At 48.8% G+C, this 22,015-nt stretch overlaps 1 protein-coding gene across 9 annotated transcripts in view; it reads left to right on the top strand.

Moving 5' to 3' along the window:
- The first annotated feature begins 3,612 nt into the window (after positions 1-3,612).
- Atp2b2 (ATPase plasma membrane Ca2+ transporting 2) overlaps positions 3,613-22,015 on the top strand; it is a 271,387-nt gene continuing 252,984 nt past the window's right edge. For all 9 annotated transcript variants that reach the window (XM_048787110.1, XM_048787112.1, XM_048787106.1 and 6 more), the window contains exon 1: positions 3,613-3,658. The gene's annotated coding sequence lies outside the window, so the exon portion shown is untranslated. The remainder of the gene's footprint in view (positions 3,659-22,015) is intronic.

Raw genomic sequence — 22,015 nt, 5'->3', positions numbered from 1 at the left:
GATCAGCCCCATCTCAGCTTGTTGACCGAAAGAGGATCCGGGGTGAGAGGTGCAGTCACCTGCAAAGTAGAAAGCCGAGCAGCGTAGACTGGCAGCTGGGATGACCCCAGGCTCCTGTCCCAGGGCCCTGCACTGAGACCTGCCCTTGGCCTCCTAATATCCTGATTGGCATTCCCCATGTCACTCCAGGTTGGGAGTTGGGGGTATCCCACCAATTCCTCCCCATCCCACCTTCTCCTTTGTATATGGACAGACAAGCTCAGCTGCAGGGTCCATGGCTGCTGTTAGTGTGGATGAAATTTTAACAGCAATGACATCCAACAATCCTCCTCCCAGAGTTCTGGGCTGGGCTGAGGGCTGGGGTCTCCTTTCTTCCATAATTAAAAATTCACCAGTGAGGACGGCTCACTCATCAATCTTTCATCCCAACAGTCCTTGTTGGAGAAGATGGGGGCACGGCTGATGACCTGGCTGCCCCATAACCTGGGGATATTACCACCATTTATATGAGATCAGGGCCTTGGACAGGGGCAGAAGGGCCCAATCAAGCCTGTGGAAGCCCCTTAAACATCACAGGAAGAGCACTGGGCAGGATGGGTGGATGAACCCAAACTTTCTACTTCATATGGGCTGAGACATCAGGGAACGGTCCACAGAGAGTCAGAGAAAAAGTGTGGAAGTAGAATATTATTCAGCCATAAAAAGAAAGAAATTTTGTCATTGGTGACAATATGGATAGGCCTGGAGGACATTATGTTGAGCAAAATAAGCCAGAGACAGAAGGACAGATACCGCACATTCTCACCTATATGTGAAAGTTAAAAATCTTGATCTCACAGATGTAGAGAGTAGAATAGTAAAAGCTGGGAAGAGGGTAGAAGTTGGGGGAGGAAGGAGAGAGGATAATTACTGGGTATGGGGTGGGGCTGGGTATTCTATAGCATTCCAGGGTAACTAGGGTTGACAGCAGTTCATCGTATATTTCGAAATATAGTGGAGAGGAGTTTGGATGTTCCCAAGATAAAGAAATGAGAAATGTTTGAGATGATGGATATGCCAGTTACCGTGATCTGATCACTATACATGGTACACATGTGTTGAAATATCACACCATAGCTGGACGTGGTAGAACATACCTATAATCCCCAAGACTTAGGAGACTGAGTCAGGAGGATTGCAAGTTCAAGGCCAGCCTGAGCAACTTAGTGAGATCCTGTCTCAAAATAAAAAATAAAGGGGCTGGGATTGTGGCTCAGCAGTAGAGCGCTCGCCTAGCATGTGCGGGGCCCTGGGTTCGATCCTCAGCACCACACAAAAATAAATAAATAAAACAAAGATATTGTGTCCAACTACAACTAAAAAATAAATATTTAAACAAACAAACAAACAAACAAACAAATAAACAAACAAATAAATAAATAAATAAAAGGGGATGGGGATATAGCTCCATGGTAGAGCACCCCTGAGTTCAATCCCTAGTACCAAAAAAAGAAAAAGAAATATCACACTGTGCTCTATAAATATGTACAATCATTAGGTACCAAGTAAAAATTTAAAGTGTATATTTAAAAAAATAAGAAAGAAACAGTGTATGGAGCAAAATGGTCAGGAGGCATCTAATTCACCATGTGGCTTCTGCTTCTCCCACTAAAACTGAATGGGACGATGCTTGTGAGGACCCAGCAGAGGCCCAGTGGAGAAGGAAAGCACACTAGCTGGGGACACTCATTGATATTCTGGCCATACTGGGAACGTAGCTGCCTCTGTTCCAGCCCTCACCTATCGTGTGAGTTAGGCCTGTGAGGTAACTTCTCCAGACCCGGCTTCCTCCTCTGTAGCATGGGCGTAATGACTGTTCTGCCTCAGAGAGGTGGGGTGAGGAGTGAAGAGCCTAGTGTGGCTCAAGGGAAGCACTCAGGGTTGGCCTTGCTTGGAAGGTTGCTGGTGAATAATCTCAGCTGAGCTCCAGTCTCCTGACATGAGCATGGCTTCATCTGTCCCAGGCCAGGAAGAAGGGACCACCTAGCAGGCAAACACACCACTGACTCTGCTGCTTTCTGGCTGTGTGACCATTGCAAGTCCCACCCTTCTCCTGGCCTCAGCTTCTCCATCGATTAAAAAAAAAAAAAAATACAGAAACTAAAGAAATGATCCCTTCTAGCTTGGGGTTTCACAAAACCCTATATGTGACTGACTGCCTCTTGTCAGGCTGCTGCTTTTCCCAGAAGAGATCTGGGGAGGGAGCATCCAGGCTGCCCACTCTGGCCCTGTGACTGCTGCGTCAGCCCCGTGACTGTGGGTTCCCTGCAGCTCTGCTCCAGGATCTCTGTGAGTTCTGGGCTGGGCCGTTTTTCCAGGAAAGGGACAACCTGGCTCAATAGTGAGAAGAATTTGTAAGGTGTACATGGAAAGGAACAGGCTGGGGAGGTGGCAGGAAAGATAAGGGTACAGGCTGGGCTCCTGGTGCCAGAGTGGGGCTGGGAGATGGGTTCCTGGAGAACGGAGCAGGCCACATAGGCTCAGGCCAGCAGAACAGAGTCACAGAAAGGGTGGACACCAAGCACCCAGTGCCAATTTATAATCACTGGGATGGAATCAGCCTTCGGACACTGCAGGACTGGCTAGCTTTGGCTTGAAGCCTGATGGATATGGACCGGTGGGTGAAGACAATATAGGGAGGCAGAGCTGCTGGGCCAGACAGCTGTCATTTGCCTCTTGACGTCTGCTTTCTTTCCCTTTCCAGCCTGCCATGTCCCCATGGCCTGGGTAGGCTGCCTCACCAGACTTCTTGGCTTGCTGCTAGGTGTGGCCAATGGGGAGATCTGGCAGAATGTAGAGGGTGGTGGGGCAGAGATGTCCAGGGTTTAGTCTCCCAGATTCACCCCTCAGAATCACCTGGGGCCAGCTTCCTGTCTTGACCACAGGGGACAACTGCTATCGGGGGTCTTTTCCACACAGCTCTCTCTGTGCCTGGGTCTGGAACCCATTCTCTCCTCCCAGGACTAGAGATTCTAGGACCCCACACTTTTGCTCTCCCAGTGAGCTGCACTATACATGGAGGTTCTCCTGCTCCTTTGTCTTGGTTAAACTCCTCAAATGATGCAGGTGCCCCCAGATATTGAAAAGGAACCCTGAGTGTGGACAGCAGTGCCCTCGCCAGCTTTGTGCAGAATGTGACTTTATCTTCTTACCCTCAGTTTCTCCAAGGGACTGGTCTGGCTTTCTCCCTCCTGAATTCTGGGTTTCTAGGTCTGGATAAGGAGAAAGGAAAAGAGACAGGAGGAAACTGTGAGCTCAGGAGAGGCGTCTACCAAAAGGGAAGCCCACCTGCACCTTGCAGGTCACATCGTCAGAGCTGCTGCAGGGGCTTTGGGCTCCAGTCTCCAGGGGCCAGATGTGGGGCACTGGGGAAACTCTAAGGTTCACATCTCCAAAGAGGAGCCCAAAAGCCTGTCTTCTGCTTGAAATCCCTCAGTTTCTAAATGCTAGAATTGCTTCAAATATTAAATTCTAAATATTGTTGCAGCGTGATCTTAATCTCTGGCCACTAGTCTGTGACTTGGAAAAATACAAGCCTCCCTGATGTACCTTTCTGATCTCGTTTTCTTGTAGAGTTCCCCACACTCAGAGCGTGGACTGGGAGAAGCGGAGAAGACAGGTGAGTGTAACAACCCAAACCTCTGGTTCACCTGGAGAGCTCTAAGAATCCCATCTGCCGCTGTGTACACACGTTAGCAATGACAGCAGCCCAGATTGAGAGAGGCCCTGATTGCAAACCACCTGTGTGTGCAGTCAGCCACCCCTGCCCAAACCACCCCAGCCTCGCCACCTCTTATTGCCACTCCCCAAACCCTGTGGGTAGCAGGAGAGGAAGAGGGAAGCTGGATGCTGGTCTGAAAGCTGCAGTGTGGATCCCTTTCCTTCTGGTGACGTCAGCTTCCCAGTCCCCCACCCCCTACCCCAGAGCCTGCCTGTTAACAGCTTTACCTTGGTGTGCTATTCCCTGAAAAGAAAGGTACACTTGTCAATGTCTTATTGAGACAAAGAACAATACTCTGATGAGGGTCATATGGTTATTATATCAGTCACTCTTACTTTAGTATCTTTTAATTACATCAGATTAATTGCCCATTATTATCTTATTGAGTCAGCCTGTGGAGGTGGGGGTTACAGGGAGGACTGAGAAAGGGGAACCCTGTACACAGGGCACTGGCTCAGCCTGGGACCAGCCTGCAAGCCTGCAGAGGACATTCCTGGAAGCTCAGCCACGACTCTGAGCTGGCTCTGGAGGTGTTGTCCTTGGTCCCTGTCCTGAGTCGGTGGGTGCTCTGTGAAGCGGCCTGGAACCCTCACCATCCTCTGAAAGTCTGCCTGAGGCTCAGAACATCTGTTGACAAATAAACATTTGCAGAGACAGTCCCTGTCCTGGGGGCTGCCTTGGGAGTCCTCTGGGACCAGCCAGCACATGGCTGCCAGCAGCCCCAGGCTGCTACTTCCCTGGCACCCTTCTTCCCTGGGGTGGGTGTGTGCAGAGCTGGCTTTGTTCCTGGACAGGATCAGAAGTCGCTCCAGGGGGTTTGATAGGAGGGGAGACTTCCGCATCCTACACCCGCTTCCAGTTGACCCAGTAGGTGCCTAAATCACCACCATTTGCGTCATCCCCTGGGAGGGGATGAGGAAGAAGCCTTTCGAGCTTCCATCAAAATGTCATCTGTGGGTTAGCTGTGGCGATTTCTAAGTTAAGAGATTGTGGGCAACTTGAGGTTTTCGGCGTTTTATGTAATAAATGCATGTTACTTTCATGTGTTCCCAAGTGCTGTCTGAGGTAGTCTAGGGACCCCTGGACTTCACTATGTGTTGTAGAAATTATCTGACCACATTAACTCCAGCGGATAGTACGGCTTTGGGGCTGGGCTGTGGGACAGGTAAGTCTTGATGGAAAAGCAAACGGTGATACTGGGGAAGGTGCACGGGCCTCCTTTATTCTTATTGGTGCATATTAATGATACAGCATGGTGATCTCTTTGTGGCATGTCCGTACATGCATATGACATGATTTTTTTTTAGTTTCATTCCCCAGTACCTCCTCTTACCTTCCCCTCCCCCCCCCATGCCTCCCCCCTTTCATTTTCTTGCAACCAGGAGCAAGAGACCCAAATCGTGATATTTCTGAAAATAATGGGGACTTGGTTTGTCTTCTCTGCTCCAGTGCTCATCGCCTCAGCCTGTCATTAGCTCTTCCTCGCCACACTCTGTTCCTCCCGAGGCAGGAGCTGTCCCCTCTGCATTTCCAGGGGTCAGCAAGGTGCTTATCTGAGTGGGAACTGGTACTGCTGAGTTCCTCCCCCCTCCAGGGATGGTGCTAAGGATGTGACAGGAATCTCTTCCTTGAGTTCATGAGGTGGAAGGATGATCCCTGCCCAGCAGAAGGAATGCAGTGACTTGCCTAAGGTGACCCAGTGAGTAGGAGGCAGGATGGGAATCCAGGACCTCCTGACTTCAGAGACCCACTGCATCCCTGTTTTTAAATCGTGTTTTAGAAGATTAGGAAATGGAGAAAACGACTCCACTTCACCGCCTTCGTGCCATGAGCATGTTTGGGGTGTCCTTGTGTCCCTTCCTACTTTTATCTGTAAGACACGGTCCTGTTGGTATATCCTTCTCTGGACTGAAGCACCACTGCAGCTGGCCTGGTGAGGTCATTGCGGTGATGAGTGTGGCAGGGTGAGCATGTTGGTTGTCACCTGGTGGGGGTCAGGCAGCCACTGTCAGCTTGTGCTCCCCAGAAAAGGGCACATGGACACCCTCATCCTCCCAGTCCTGCACACCCACATCCTTGTCATGCTAGCATGATGGGAAGGCAGAGCAGGACTGATGTGGGCTGGTCCTGGAGCTGCCCTGTCCAGCTGCCCTGCCTGTGCTGTGAGGAGACCAGTGGCCACAGCCCCTGCCTTAGGGTGGTGGAGCTAATGGTTAAGCCCTTGGTCTCTGAAGTCATGAAAAACTGAATTTAACCCTGACTGCTGCTTCTTGACAAGCTGTTGGTGTCTGCTGGCAAGTAAGTGGCTCTACCACTTTGCACCTCGTTTATTCACCTGTAAAACGGGTGCCTACTTCACAGAATGTTGTAAATGCAACCGGGTCCCCTCTTCCTGTGCTCTTCCTGGAATTCCCACCTCAGGGGACCTCCTCTTCTGCCAGGTTGGATGTCACTTTCTTATGCTATCAACAGATAATCTAGGTTTCCTCTTTCTCCCTTTTTTCATTTTTCTTTTCTTTTTGGTAGATGTTTAAAATTACAACATGGACCCTAAGAATCTTTGAACATTTGTGGTCAGACGTGGTTGTACCTCAGAAACTGCATAACTGACTAGAACATTTTAAAGATCTTTCCTCTTTCAAAATATAAGTAACTAGTAATTCTACTTCTAGAAAATTTTGCCCTGAGGAAATCGCCCAAGATGTGTACAAAGATTTATCTCCAAGGATATTTATTTATATCAGTTATTTATTTATATTAGTTAAAAATAGAAAACAATGAGAAGGCTCAGCAGCCAGGGATGTTAGAGACCCATTGTGGCACATGCAGGTATGGAGGTTCCGGCAGCCACTGAGAACTGTGTTTGAGATGAATTTTTTAATAATGTAGTGGGTCATCTTCACTTGTCAGTGTTAAGGGAAAAGGCGATTTACCAAAATTAGTCCTAACTGTTTTTATAAATATGCAGGAAAAAACCACAAGTGAGCAAGGCAGAAAGAGGAGAGAGTAGGGAGGGAGAGGAAATTGGAGAAACAGATACAGAAGTGCAGGAAGATCGAGGTCATGTATTTCCTTCTTTGTGCTTTTCTGCCTTTCCTCCGTTTCCCACGGGGAGACATTTGCTGTTTATATAATCAGAAGAGTAGTCACATTAAGAAAATGCCTATTCCCACCCATGTGTCATAGACCTTTTTGCCATATGAGAAAAAATGGTCCTGCTGTCACTTTTCATTCTAAAGCGTGATTTTTCTCAAACTATGTTTTTAACCAAAGCCAGTGTCCTTGTCACATTGTTTCCCTTCTGTCCCTGGAACTGTGGTCCTAGGAGTGCTGGCTTTGGGCTCTGTGTTAGTTTCCTAGGGCATCCATAATACAAAATACCCCAGATGAATGACTTACACCACAGAAAATTGTTTTCTCACCATTCTAGAGACTGGAAATCCAAAGTCAAGGTGTTGGCAGGTCTAGTGTCCTCTGAGAAATCTCTCCTTGGATGGCAGAAGGCGCCTTCCCCTGTGTCTTCCCATGGTCTTCCTTTGGTGTCTGTTGGTGTCCAGATTTGTTCCTATGGAGACATCCATCAGATTGGATATCAGGGCCCACTCTAAGAACCTCAGTTTAATTCAGTCACCTCTTTAAAGACCCTACTCCAACCACAGATGCTCTTCCATATTGAAAGTTGACAATGCATAAAATGCAGCCAGCCTGCTGAGCGACCGAGCTCCCTGCCATGGCCGGGCTGGCTGGAGCCGCGGCTCGCCACCCTGCCCGTCATTGCCAGAGAGAAGACTGTACCACAGAAGGCTGGTCCAGGAAAGGGTCCAAATTCAAAACTGGAAGTACCGTTTCCAGTGAATGCATATCGCCCTCGCACCATTACCAAGTCAGAAAATAGTAAGTGAGCCATCTTAAGTCAGGGACCATCTGCTCAGTGACATTCTGAGGTACTGGGGGCTAGGGCTTCAACAAAGGAATTTGGGGGGATACAATTCAGCCCAAAATAGGGTCAGCCTCTTCTGGTGACTGTGGCCATCTATTTTTGCAGAACGCTGAGCTTGGAGCTGGAGTGGGATTGAGGGAGGAAGGTGGGTGCAGATGCAGAAGACATGGTCCCGTCTTTAAGAGGACCTAGTGAAATGTGATGCAAATGCCCAAGAAAACCACTCACCTGACTTACCCCTCACCTCTCCAGCAAGGTCCAAAAGCAGTTGTGTAGCCTTCCCTAGGTGATCCCATCCACCATAAAGGGGTACTCAAGGTCAGAGCAAAATAATTCAGCCTGCAGAAATTTATTTTACTAAGAAACTGTCAAGTGGTTTGGCTGAGGCGAGAAGCAAGGAGTTAGCTATAAAAAAATGAAATACTTAAAATGGGCTCTAGATGTTAAAACTTGAATTTATAAATTAATATTTATTATTATCCACTCAAAAGTGATCTTGATTGATAAAATCAGTGGTGCAGAGAAGGAATAGGACAATTGTATTAGTCATTTTTCTGATGCTATAACAAAATATCTGAGGCTGTGCACTGTATAAAGAAAAGAGGCTTGGGGGTCAGAGACATAACTCAGTGTTAGAGCACTTCCTAGCATGCACGGGCCCCAACATTACCAAAAGAATAAAATAATAAGAAAGAGGAAGAGAAGAAGGAAGAGAAGGAGGAGAAGGAAAAGAAAATAGGTTCATTTAGCACCCAGTTTTAGATGTTAAAAGTCCAAGATTAGGTTCAGCCTCTGGTGAGGGTCTCAGGGTAGATGGCAGCACAAGGGTAGGAACATGCACAGAAGGGATCACATGGTTTGACAGGAAGCCAGGGGATTCAGAGGCCAGGCTTTCTCTTTTTATAACAACTCACTGTCCCTGGAGCTAACCTAACCACAGTCCTCAAGAATTACATTAATTCTGTCCAGGGCAGCGCCCCAATATTCTACTCACCTTGCTCTAGGCTCACCTTTTAAAGATGCCACCTCTCCACACCCCCACACTGAGGGACTAAAGCCTCCAGCAGCTGACCCTGTGGGAGACACATTTGAGTCATGGCAACAGGAAGATGGATATGGAGGATAGAAGTTGTTGATTTTAGCAGAAGCAATGCTTTATCACTCAGGACCTTGACACAAGCTGTAAGGAGCGCCCCAGCCCTGATGGGCAATCTGTTAGGGTCGCTGTGGGTCTGAACCACTGTGAAGGGCTGGCAGCTGGACTGTTGGAGTTCAGCATGGGGTGAGAGTTTGGCAATGGCACCCACAAATATCTTCAAATGCCCTGCTTCTTAGTCTTGCCTACACCCAAAACCTGGAATCACCCTTGACTCCCCCTCCACTTCTGCCCATGTCTTGACCATAATTTCCCTCCACCCACTCCTTGCCACCTATGGCCACCATGGAGTCCAGGCCACCACTGTTTCTTGCTGGACCTCTGCCTCAGCCTTCTAACTGGCCCAGAACATCTCTTCACCCCACAGCAAAACAATCTGAAAATCATAAACCAGTTCACATTACGCCTGGATGTAACCTTCCAAGAGCTTGCAGATGTGTTTGGGCTAAAATCCAAACTCTCCTGCTGATGGTGACTGTATGATGCTGCCCTCCTGCCTTCACCTCTGACCTCTGACCCCACCAGCACCCTCTTGCTCTCTGCATCCTAGTGACACTCAACTTCTGTATTTCCAATCTTCTTGCTCTGTAGGGTGGGTACCAGGACTGTGCCTAGGATCCTTTCATTGTGGAGGAGACAGTTGATTGAGTAAACTTGGCCCCATGACACCTCACAACTTGGTCTCAGCATTTCCCTCTGATTCAGCAAAAATCTTTTGTCTCGGCCATTTTCCTGGGAGGCTGGAAATGGCTGATATTTCTAGATATCCACTCTGTCTTGACTTCCTTATGTCTCTTGCCCAAATGTCCTGGGACTTCCTGTCCTGGTAGATGTAAGCAGATGAGTAACCAGAGAACCTCCCACTGTCCCACCTCTCACAGGGATTCTGGGACCAAGGCCGGGAGGTATTATTGTTCTCCCCATTCTGCAGACAACAAAACTAAGGCCCAGGGAGAGGATGCTACAGCTCAAGGTCACACAACTAGGAAATGGGAGAAACAGATGAATCCCAACTCATGGGACACGTTGAATATATTTTTCTCAATTGTGTTTTGTTCTTTAATCTCTCAGCAACTTTGGAAGCAAATGACCTGGCGCATTTTGCTTTGAGAGTGTCTATTTGTTAGCTATTTTGCTTCTGCTCACACCGTTGAAACTGTAAGCCCTTTTGGGGTTCCTTCCACATCTGTGTAAATACGTCTTTATAGCAATCAGCTGGAAAGAAAAGTGTTCCATGAGGCACCAAATCACTGATACGGTGCCTTTCCTTGTGGCTGCCTGATGTCTTGGAGCCTTTTATTAATTCATTTATTCATTCATTTGACAAGTGAGTGTTGAGCCACGTACTGGAAATACAGCAGTGAACATGACACACCTGCCTCAGGAAGGTCCCTGTCCTCAGGGAGCTGACATTCCACTAAGAAAGTTCGTTAGTGAGCAAATGAACAAGCCGTAATATATCCCATGGGCTATTGAGAAGAATAAAGCAGGGTAAGGAGAGAGAAGGGCTGGGCGGGTGGAACTAACTGCCAGGGAAGTCTTCTCTGAGGAGGTGAACTTTCCAACTAGAATGGAGGGTAATGAGGTGTCAGAAGAACATTCCAGAATATTTCCAAGAGAAAGCCAAAGCCCTGAAGCAGACTGAAGCTTGGGGTGTTTGAGGAACATCAAAGAATCCGGATCCCAAACAGGGCGGAGAGCGGTGGGAAGCGAGGTCAGAGAAGGAGGAGAGGCACCAGATACCGAAAGCTCTGTCCTAATTCCAGGGGAAATGGGACACACTGGGCTTCAAGCAGGGCAGGATCTCCAGGCTGCTGTTCGTAAGGTAGACTACAGGGGGAAGGGTGGGCGCAGGGGGCCCAGGGAGGATGTTGCTGTAACATGGAGAATGATGTCAGGGGCTGAACCAGGACTGTGGCGGTGGAGGCGAGAAGGGCCATATTCTGAATAGAGGTGATGGTTGAACTAACAGCATCTACTCTTACACTGGTGTGGGGGAGACAGACTGAGAAGGACCAAGGGGGACACTTGGGGTGTCATCAAGAGACACCCTGACACCATCTAGTGTTTTGCCATTCAATTCTAGCACAAGACACCAGGAATCAGTACAAACCCCATAAGTTAAAGGGCATGGTTATGTCCCCAGTAAGACTGCCTCCTCTGAGATGGCAGCCACATGTGGAATCCCCAAGCTACTGGCACTTCAGACCAGTTCCTTCTGGTGGGATAATTCACTTGTGACAGCTGACAGCACTTAGGAAAGTATTGTCCTTATGATTGTAGCTTTATTATAAAGGATAGAAATCAGGACCAGCTAAATGATGTGACACTACAGGCAGAGGTCTGAAAGGTCTGAACGCAGAGTGTCCATGCCGTCTCCCCAGGGAATCAGGGAACACCACCCTCCTGAAACATTAATGTATTCACCAATCAGGCGCTCCACTGAGCTTTGGTGTCCTGAGATTTCATTAGGGTTTCATGACATAGACTGAACTGATCGATGGACTCACTGGCCATGAGATTGAACTCAATCTCCAGTCCATCTTCTCCCCCAAGGTTGAATAGCTCAAAGCACCTCCCTTCTAATCCCATAGTTCGTATTTCTGGTGCTCAGCTCTACATGCTGTACCTTGGCATGAACTCAGGTGCAATTTTATCACTTGGGAAATTCCAGGTGATGTAAAGTCTTCCCTCCCAAAGATCAAGGACAAAAACCAATCAAATTCTTTTTTATATAGCAGGATGGATAGTGGTGCCATTGGCCAGGATTAGCAGAAGTCTTGGAGAGGAGGGAATATATTTGCTAGGGCAAAGTGGAGAGTAATGTTTTGGATGTGTGAACTCCAAGGTGTTTAGATTTTTTGCCACATGCTCATCAGATAGAGCACTGATCTCCGGAATATATGAAGAACTCAAAAACTTAACACCAAAACCCAAACAATCCAATCAATAAATGGGCTAAGGAACTGAACAGACATTTTTCAGAAGAAGGTATACAATTGATCCACAAATATATGACAAAATGTTCAACATCTCTAGTAATTAGAGAAATGCAAATCAAAACTATTCTAAGATTTCATCTCATGCCCATCAGAATGGCAGTTATCAAGAATACAAACAACAATAAGTGTTGGTGAGGATGTGGGGGAAAATGCACACTCTTACATTGCTGGTGGGACTGCAAATTGGTGCAACCAATCTGGAAAGCAGTATGGAGATTCCTTAGAAAATTTGGAATGGAACCACCATTTGACCCAGCCATCCCACTCCTTAGTCCATACCTAAAGGACTAAAAATCAGCATACTATAGTAACACAGCCACATCAATGTTTATAGCACAATAGCTAAACTGTGGAACCAACCTAGATGCCCTTCAATAGATGAATGGATAAAAAAACAGTGTTATATATATTCACAATGGAATATTACTCAGCATTAAAAGAGAATAAAATTATCTGCAGGTAAATGGATGGAGTTGGAGAATATCATGCTAAGTGGAGTAAGCCAATCCCCCAAAACCAAAGGCTGAATGTTTTCTCTGATAAGTGGATGCTGATCCATAATGGGGGGTGAGGGGTGCGTGGGAATAATGGAGGAACTTTGATTGGTCCAAGAGGAGGGAGGGGAGGGGAGGAGACATGGGGGGCAGGAAAGATGGTGGAATGAGATGGACATCATTACCTTAGGTACATGTATGACTGCACATATGGTGTGACGCTACATCATGTACAACCAGAGAAATAAAAAGCTGTTCTGCAATTGAGCAATGAATCAAAATGCATTCTACTGTCATATATACCTAATTAGAATAAATAAATAATTTTTAAAAAATAAAATAGACATCAAAGTGGAGATGTATAGCAAGCAGTTGGATCTAGAAGTCTGGAGCTTAGAGAAAGATCATTATATGGATCTTATTTAAAGCCATGGGACTGGCGATGATAGCTCAGGAGATGAGTACAATTGGGAAGAAAAAAAAGAGCAGGTGGGTGCACCTGGAGGCATCTAGTTAGTGGTTGGAGAAAAGAAGGGGCAGCCATGGAGACAGAGGAGGAGGGCCAGAGAGGGAGGAGGGTCCACAAGAAAGTGGTCCACAGGGAGAGCTGACCAGTGACATTAAATGCTGCTGCAAGTCAAGGAAGAGGACCATCAGTGGCTGCTGGACTTGGCCAGATGGAGGCCACAGAAACCTTGAGCCACGTGGCTTCAGGGAAGGGGAAATGCTGAGGGCCAACTGGAGACGACCAAGGTGATAATGGTTGATAAGGAAGCAAAGGCAGGGGACAAAGACCCCAGAGGGACTGTGGGCCCAGGAATGGGTCAGGTGGGAGCTCCAGCAGCATGTCTGGTGGCTGGAGAGCACGATCTGACACTTCCTGTGTGCCCAGTTCTGAGACAGAAATTATGGTGTCTTCTGGGAGCTCAGAGTGTGTTGGAGACAGGGGACAGAGTGTGAGAAATGCTATGTGGGTGACAAAAAAGGCAAAATCACTGGTGACGGGATGATCAGGGCAGACATCACAACTAGTTCAATTATCTCTGTGCGGTACCTTCTGTGTGCCTGGCCCTTGAAATCCATTAATCCTTAGGGTCCTGACATGGTCCCCCATTTACAGGTGAGAAAACCAAAGCTTACATTCCAGTCCATCCTTAGGCATTTCCAGAGTTAGAGATGAAGGCTGGTTTCCAGGGATTTTTCAGGCAAGTGTCAGTAGGGAGAAGGGATGGGCTGGAATGACTCAGGGACAGTGAGTGCAGAGGGCCCTGGGCAGGGACCCATATGGAGCAGAAGTGGGACCATTCCTAAATCCCATGTGAGTAGTTCAGAAAAGTGACAGTCCCCCTGGAGCACACTCCGCTCAGATCACCTGTGATGTGGCCTCAGGCAGGCTACTTTCCCTTTGGCCTGTCTTCAGCTGGTAAGGGGAGGTGACCTGCCACCCCCAAGTCAGGACATGGTGCAAGGAGGACAGGACTGAGGCAGAGGGGAGACTGAGAGGAACCTCCTGGGGGAGGGCTGTAGCCCCCACTCCCTCTGCCACATTCAGCAACCACACCCTGCTCCAAAAACACACCGAGGGCAGGCTGCGTTTCTGCTCACAACCCTCATTGTTCTTTGTAAAATGGGAGAGCAGTGGGCCCCAGCCACCCATGCCAGGGTGCATAAGTATGACCTGAAATGATATTTGGGAAGAAAAATGCCCAGCCAAAGCCAAGCGTCATGACTGTCAGGAGTGGGGCACACCACTCATTCTGACAGACTGAGGAGTCAGGAGACAGAGGAGGTGTGGCCACTTGAAGCAGCTGTTTGATTCTGCAGCGTATCAGCTCTATGGAGGCCTGTGAGCCCACAAGTCCTGTTTTTCACCAGCACAGAGGGTGCATCCCACCTGAGTAAGGGCAAGAGGGACTGTGGGGAGAGCCCGGCTGGGCTGGAGGTGCTTATGTAAGCTAGTGCCATTGCTGAAAGAGGTGCTCCAGCCGGTCCTCCTAGCAGGGGCACAGTCCTGCCTGCCTTGACACATGGTGTATCCAGGCAATCAGGGGGCCCTCCCATGCCACTATTCACAGAGGGGAAACTGAGGCCCAGGGAAATTGGCCCAATGTTCCCTTTCGCAGCTGTTGCCCATTTCCTTCCCAATATTTTCTATACCATGAAAGCAGAGGGAAGGAAAGAAGTCAAGGAGGGCGCAGAGAGCAGAGGGAGGAGACCCAGGGTGATGTGAAGTAGGGAGGGTGAAGACTCACCTTTGCTTATTAGGAATCCTGGCTCCATCAAACACCTGGAAAGTGAACAAGACCTAGAACATTCTCAGTGTGGAACCTGACCAGCCAGGATTACCTGGAAATGCATGAGCCTCCTGTTCTATTCCTCATGCTGTGAATATGTCAGTGGTGTAGTCACAGACTCTGTGGGAGGGTGGGGGGTGGGAGAGGGGATGAGGAGAAGCCTCTAGAAGGAAAGAATCATGTGCCACACCCACACACATGTGCTTATGAAAGAGGTTCTGAAATTTGGGCTGGGGGACTGGGTCTGAAAACATGTGCAATCTGCAGGCAGGCAGTGTGTGAGTCTGGGGACTTCCTGACCCCTCCTGGTGTGTCCACTCTCACCTGGCAGCTGCAGGGCCAGTTCTTAAAAACCCAGAGCCTGCTCTTCTCTCCCAGGGGGCTCCATGCTGCCTGCCAGAAGTCCTGATTTGCATGCCTCCGTGGCCTGTTTCTGGCTGTGGTCGTATTTCACAGATTTCTGGAACCTCCTTGCCTGGTTCTCAGCGTCTTCTATGAACCTCTTGGGAGATCTGGGGGAGGGGGCAGTTAGGAAAGAGGAAACCAGGTCTGTGGAGCAGCTGCAATGTGCGGAGCACTGAGCTGGGAGTTTGCTGCTCATGATTTCATAGAAGACTTGTTCTGCTTCTCAACGGGGTGGGCATCGCTCTCTCTGATGCACTTGTGGGTACACTGAGGCTTAGAGAGGCTCAGTTGCTTGCCCTGGACAAGTTAGTGATGAGTGGCCAGTGTTGGGTGGGAAGCTGGTCCACGGGACCACAGTCTGGGTCTGAGTGTGCAGCACCCGCCCTTCCTGAGCATCCTCTCTCAGGCTGGATGTTGGGTTCCAGTGCTGACGTTGTTCCTCACGTGGCCCCTCCATTGCTTTCTCCTCCCACTCCGTCATCTTTACAAGCCCCAGTGGCCCAGTCTCCTCAAATGCAGTACATGTTGGCCCCACTTTAGGAATCCTTGACCTCAAACCCTGGAAGAGCCCCAAGGATCCTAGACATACTCCCATATTGGGCTATCCCCACAAAATAAGCCAAGGAAATGGAGACATCGTAGTTGCAGAGAGCACAATTGATGATCAGGTTTCAAGGAATGTGATCATCAGATGGATGGCCAATGTCAGAGCCTAGAGTAGTGGGCCAGGAAAAGTGTGTGTGTGTGTGTGTGTGTGTGTGTGTGTGTTCGTGTGTGTGTGTGTGTTCATATGCAGTCATACTGTATGCATTTTTTCCTATCATATATACAAAGGAACCAGAAATAGACACTCTGACCGGGATGGCAAGATTATAGACTGAATCCTAGATTTTTCCAGAACTATGATGAGCCCTCTTATAGAAACTGGAACATGACTTGACATCAGAGGCTGCACAGTGTGCTAGGGGCTAAGACACAGGGAGCCCCAGCCCTTGGAGCATAAGCCAGCAGTATAGGGTCATTGTGCATCTGGCCAAACAGCCCACTGACCCGTGAATCTATGGCAGGCACTGCAGGGACACAGCCTGTTAGAAGCCAGTTCTGTTCTTCTTAAGCCCTGAGACACTAAAGGATGCTGGTGTTACCAGCCAGGGCTGCTGCTCGTCGTGAGTGTGATGGCATGGCATACCTATGAAAGTGGAACAAGACCAGAACCCTGATGCTGGTGGTGCTCGTGGCTCTTCCAGGGTTAAGCTTCATTATCCAGAGCCCCTTGGCCCCCATTCCCCTCACATACACTTGTCAGGGGTCCTCCCCGGCCCGATCTGGTGGCGTTTCTGTATTGGCAAATGGTTTGCTGTCCAAATCCCCTCCAGTGGCCTTTGTTAGATGTGTTTCTTTAATTTTCCCTTTCTTTTCACACACTTGGGAAGCTCCAGGCTTCAGCCAGGCGTGCCGAGGAGGCTTGTAGTAGCAGGACTGATCGATGCCGCCAGGCTCCTTGCGGCTGCCAGAGCCGCAGTCCTGGGTGGGGGCGGCTGCGGGCTCTGCAGCAGCGCCTCTAAGAGCCTCTGCTACTGGCAGCCAGAGTGCCCAACAGCTCCTGGCCCTGCAGACCCCGCAGCCGAAGCCTCGGAGCCCTGGAGCCCTGGAGCGCAGGGCTGGGACAAGCCCACTCCTCCTGCAGAGCTTGCCCAGGGCGCACTCTGGAGGGTAAGTGAGCGGGACTACCGGTGCCATGGGTCCCCAGAGGCCAGGAGGAGCTACTGGCTCCGGGACTTCCAGAAAAACACAGCTGAAGAAGCTGCTTGTGTTTGGACTATTCCTGTTGAGACTGAAGGAGGTCATAGCTCGAGAGCACTTTCCTGGTAATTCTGTGAAGCAGCGGCAAGACTTGGCTCTGCCCAAATTTGAGGTGGCCCAGAATTCTGGGGAAGGAAGGTTGGTGTTGGCTGGCACCCAAAGCCAGGCCATTATAGGACTTCCCCGAATGACCTTAGCTCCTTCCCTTACTCTTTGCCAGATGTTTATTGAGGGCCTTAGACATGCCAGGCTCCCTGCTACATATCAGGGGATTCAAAGAGGACAATAATACAACCTCTACCCAGAAATACCCATAGCTTGCCAGGAGGGTGATTATTTCAATCATCTAGTGTTATGCAATTTGTGATGGGAGAAGGTCTGCCCAGAATCTTCAGGGTGCTAGAGAAGATTTTACAGAGGATAGGCCATTTCAGTTGGGTCTTGAAGGATGAGTAGGAGCTCCGCAGAGGACCAAAGGCAGCCAAGACATTATGAGTGACTATAAAGAGATTTGGACATACAAAATGTGACAGTGTGTGGTGACAGGCTTGGCAGACATGAGCAGAGTCTGCAGAAAGTCCTCAAATACTGACAGGGCTGCATGCTGAAGGGCCTCTGATACCCAATAAAGGAACTTGGACTTGATCCTCAGACAGGTGAGAGGCACTGAAAATTTTAAAGCAAGCACTTTGCGGTCAGTTTTGTATCATAGGAATCTGCCCTGCGAGTTGGGTGAGATAGAGAGACACTGCCAGAGAGAAAGCCACGTTTTCACATTCAAGGAGGCATTGACTTTGAGCCAGGGCAGTGGAGTCTGGAGGTGGAGGACAGACGACAGAGTTTGAGAGACAAGGACCAACGGTGAGGGGGAAGGGAGAGTCTGGGGTGATTTCAAAGTTGACCGTGGGGCCTGGGTATGTGAAGGGACTTCTTAATGAGAGAGGGGACATGGGAGGAGCAGATGGAGGTGGGGGTAGGAGAGGTAAAACAGCCTCATCTGCAGGCCCTGACAGTGCTGTACTCTGGCAGGCTCCGTGGCACGCTGCTGGGCATGCTGAGTCAATGCCAGCTGTGTCCCCCACATGCCCTCCAGAGTCTTAATGGGCCCACATGTAGTCACTGAGATTGTAGTATCAGCTATCGCTCAAACAGTGGGAGCTTACCCTGCACCTTTTGCATGCTTGGTCTGACCCTCACTGCTGGGACTTAAGTACAAATAGGAAAAAGGGGTACTGTGTCCTGCTGTGGGCAGATTCTCTAGATATTGAATGCAAATGTTGCTGGGAATGTTGGTGGCCCCTAAAAGCCTATGCTTGATCTTTTTTTTTTTTAATTTTTTACTTTTTTTTTTAAATTTTTTATTGTTGGTTGTTCAAAACATTACATAGTTCTTGATATATCATATTTCACACTTTGATTCAAGTGGGTTATGAGCTCCCATTTTTACCCCATATACAGATTGCAGAATCACATCAGTTACACATCCATTGATTTTACATATTGCCATACTAGTGTCTGTTGTGTTCTGCTGCCTTTCCTATCCTCTACTATCCCCCCTCCCCTCCCCTCCCCTCCCCTCTTCTCTCTCTGCCCCCTCTACTGACATTCATTTGTCCCCCTTGTATTATTTTTCCCTTTCCCCTCACTTCCTCTTGTATGCACTTTTGTATAACTCTGAGGGTCTCCTTCCATTTCCATGCCATTTCCCTTCTCTCTCCCTTTCCCTCCCACCTCTCATCCCTGTTTAATGTTAATCTTCTTCTCATGCTCTTCGACCCTACTCTGTTCTTAGTTACTCTTGACCATTTGGAATGGCCTTGTGCCAGGATGCCTAGAACAGGGTGGTGAGAGTGCAGGAGAAGCTGCCTGGGGCTAGCTAGTCCAGCACAGATCAGGTTAAGGGGAAAGATGGAAGGATTCATACATGAGGGGGCTTTGCTGCAATCCAGGCTTGGAAGGAGATATATACTGAATATGTGGGGCACAGAAGGCTATAGCATGTTTTGCCAAGAGGCTAAAGCTCTAAAGAGCTCTAAAGAGGAGTCTTATATAAGAGGGCGATGTTTGCCATCAGACATGGTGAAACGGACATTCCAGGAAGTGCACTGTACATGGAGCAGGGGGAGCAGGTTACCAGAACCTGGGCCCATACATACGAGCTAAGTGAGAAAAACAGACAATATGGAGTGGTGGGGACTGTGGCTGACTGTAAAGTGCTTATCAGCTCTAAAAGGAAAGTAGGGCCCAATTCCACACAATGGTTGCTCTTAAGGGCCTAGTATTGCCAGGTCTTCTAAGTTTTCAAGAGATTCCAGGAACCCGGGGTTTTATGTGGAATCTCCCAACTTAGAAACCTGGGACCAACATTGGGGAAGTCAAATAAAATAAATATAACCTGGGGGCTGCCAATCTGCAGCTCTGATTTAGGGCCTCACAGTGGGGCAGGAGGTAGCTGGTGGCATGAGAGGAGGTAAAGCTCCGTGCTAGCAGGGCTGTGTCTGACCATTGGGCCACAGGCCATCCCAGTCAAACCTTGTTCTACAGATGATCTGGAGAGCCTAGACTTCACCTGAAAGCTTCAGGGAGATTGTAAGGTTGGAGGCAAAGGCATGAAGTGATGGGCAGTTGGTCTCATGATCCCTCCAACTGCTCTGTGGAGGGTAACTTGGGAAAGGGAGATGGGAGGCAGGTATGTGGGCTGAGATGCTCAGCAGGGCTCTAAACAGAGGTCAGGGGGGTCTGGACCACTTAGCTGGGGCGAGAGGAGAGGAAGGATTCCAGAGGGTTCAAATCTATGCAGAGATTGATTTGGAGAGTCGAAGGGAAAGGAGACCAGGGTGCCCACCAGATTCCTGCGCCAGGTGGGTGGCTCCAGGGCACTGTTCACCAAAGTGTGGAATCTGGGAGAAGAGTGTGGGGATAGTGGGAGGAGGGGCAGCGACTCTGGTTCAGGTTTTGTTGAGTCTAGATGCCCACGGGACCCACTCTGGCTGAATATGCAGCTCTCAGGAGAGGGAAAGCTCAAGGCACAGGTGACACCCCCACCCAGCTGGACCTCTCACTCTCTCAAGGGCCCCTAAGATCATGGTCTTTGTGGTTGCTCTGTGGCCTGAAGGTTAAGAAGTTTCCTTCTTGGGTTCGGATTTGGGTTTCATTTCTAGAAAGGCTGAAGGGCAACAAGATGGATTGATACTTAGAGCCAGAACTAAGGAGTGGTAGGGACTGTGGCTGACTATAAAAGACCTGCCATCCTCCTACTCCATGATTTGGGCAGCTGGAAGAAATAGGGCAGAGAACACCTGCTTACCCAGGCAGGCCCTGAAGTTACCACATTAGTAACATCTCCTTCCCAAGAGCCAGTCTGAGCTCTGTCGCCCTGAATTCTTGCACACATGGGTCTCACTTGCACTTGAGAGGACAAAAGGGTTTGCTAAGCAGATTTGCTAAGCCCACTTAGGAGGCCAGGCTCTCAGTAGCAGCATTTTCATTCCAACAATGAGTGTACACATTATCAATGGCTTCGTATCTATTTTTAAAGCAGTTTTAAGACTCTCATCTGCTGTCAAGAGTGTCACCGAACATAGCAAGGACATTCACAGCAATGTTGGATCCTTCGAAAAAGAAACTACTGCATTCTATTAGAGAACCAACCCGTAGCCAGCATCTGCCAAGTACACCAGGCGCGGGGCTGGGCGTTTTAGAGACATTGGCTCATTTAAGCCTCGCAGTAGTCCCTGGGGAGTGGAGTCCTTGTCATTTTCTTACTGAGGAAAAGAGGCAGGCCCAAAGAGGGTGAGCTGCCAGGGGAGGGAGGTTCACTCAGCAAGGGTCACCATGGCTGGCCACAAGAGCTCATTCTTTCTAGCCGTCTCCCAGTGGTTTCCCATTAATTCAGGTTTCTGCCCCTTGATCAGTGCAAGGATGGTCCAAACTAGAGCTTCACAGGGTTTGGGGACAAAGGAGAAGAGGGGGAGGTGGAAGAGAAGGAGCTGAGCATTCAGGAGGAGAAGGAGGAGGAGGCCTAGAACAGGGAGAAGAATGGATCAGTCCCCAGAGTGGAGGAGGAGGGAAGGTTGGAGGGTGGTGCTGGGTGTGGCCTCCTCCAAATCCCAGAGATGCCACCAGCTCACCTGAGGCAGGTAGAGTTCGTTGGCCCTTCATATCAGTTTTTCCCAGCATCAGTCATTTGTTTTGATTATATCTTCAAACCACCCACACCATTTCCCATTTTTTAAAATTAATCTATTTATTTATTGTAGTGCTAGGAATCGAACCCAAGACCTCACACATGCTAGGCACATGCACTCCCAATAAGCCACATCCCTAGCCTTACCCTTTTATTCTTTTTATCAGGTCACCATTTTACTTGTTTCCATTATCTAAAAAAATAAAAATAAAAAACTTTATTATGCAACTTAAATAACTTAAATGGAAATAATACCACTTGTCATAAATAGAAAATAGCTGGGGTTGTAGCTCAGTGGTAGAGCACTTGCCTGATAGGTGTGAGGCACTCAGTTTGATTCTCAGCACTGCATATAAATAAACAAATAAATGAAATAAAGGTCCATCAACAGTTAAAAGCATTTTTTTAACAAATAAGTAGAAGCTTATCCATCAAAATCGATACAAAGAAATTAATAATAATAATATGATTAAGTTCTGCCTTCGGTGGTGGCCTGAGGTTTGCTCCGTCTCTCTTGGCTAGCAGGGAGGGCTCAGCAAAGGTGGGAGGGGCTGAAGGCACATTAACCCTGAGCGAGCCTTTCTTCCTGAAGATCCGCAGCAAGAATCAAAGGGAACAGGAACCCGTTCCCACGCCGTGGGTTGGTATCCTTTCATCATTTAGTGCCTCCAAAAAACACTTCTCTGAACCTCACGATCTGGGGTCATGTTGTACAGAAAGCCACTTCCAAGAGTGGTCTTATGACCCTTCCAGAACTTACAGTGGAGCCCACAAGAGGAAAACAAAAGAGCGTGGGGAGCAAGTGGGATTGCAGAACAGGCCCCCACATTCTGTGACTCAGAAAGTGAAAACAGTTTTGGTGCAGTGTCCCTTGTGATGACGGTGGGGAGGGGCAGAGGCCAGGGCTGGAGGCAAGAGGGGGTTCAGAGGAGGTGTCACCGTATTGCCCCCCTCTGCTTTCCAGGACGGCTGCTC

Source organism: Marmota marmota, unplaced genomic scaffold, assembly GCF_001458135.2.
Source record: "Marmota marmota marmota unplaced genomic scaffold, marMar, whole genome shotgun sequence".
Taxonomy (NCBI): Eukaryota; Metazoa; Chordata; class Mammalia; order Rodentia; family Sciuridae; genus Marmota; species Marmota marmota.
This window is presented reverse-complemented; position numbering and strand designations above follow the sequence as displayed.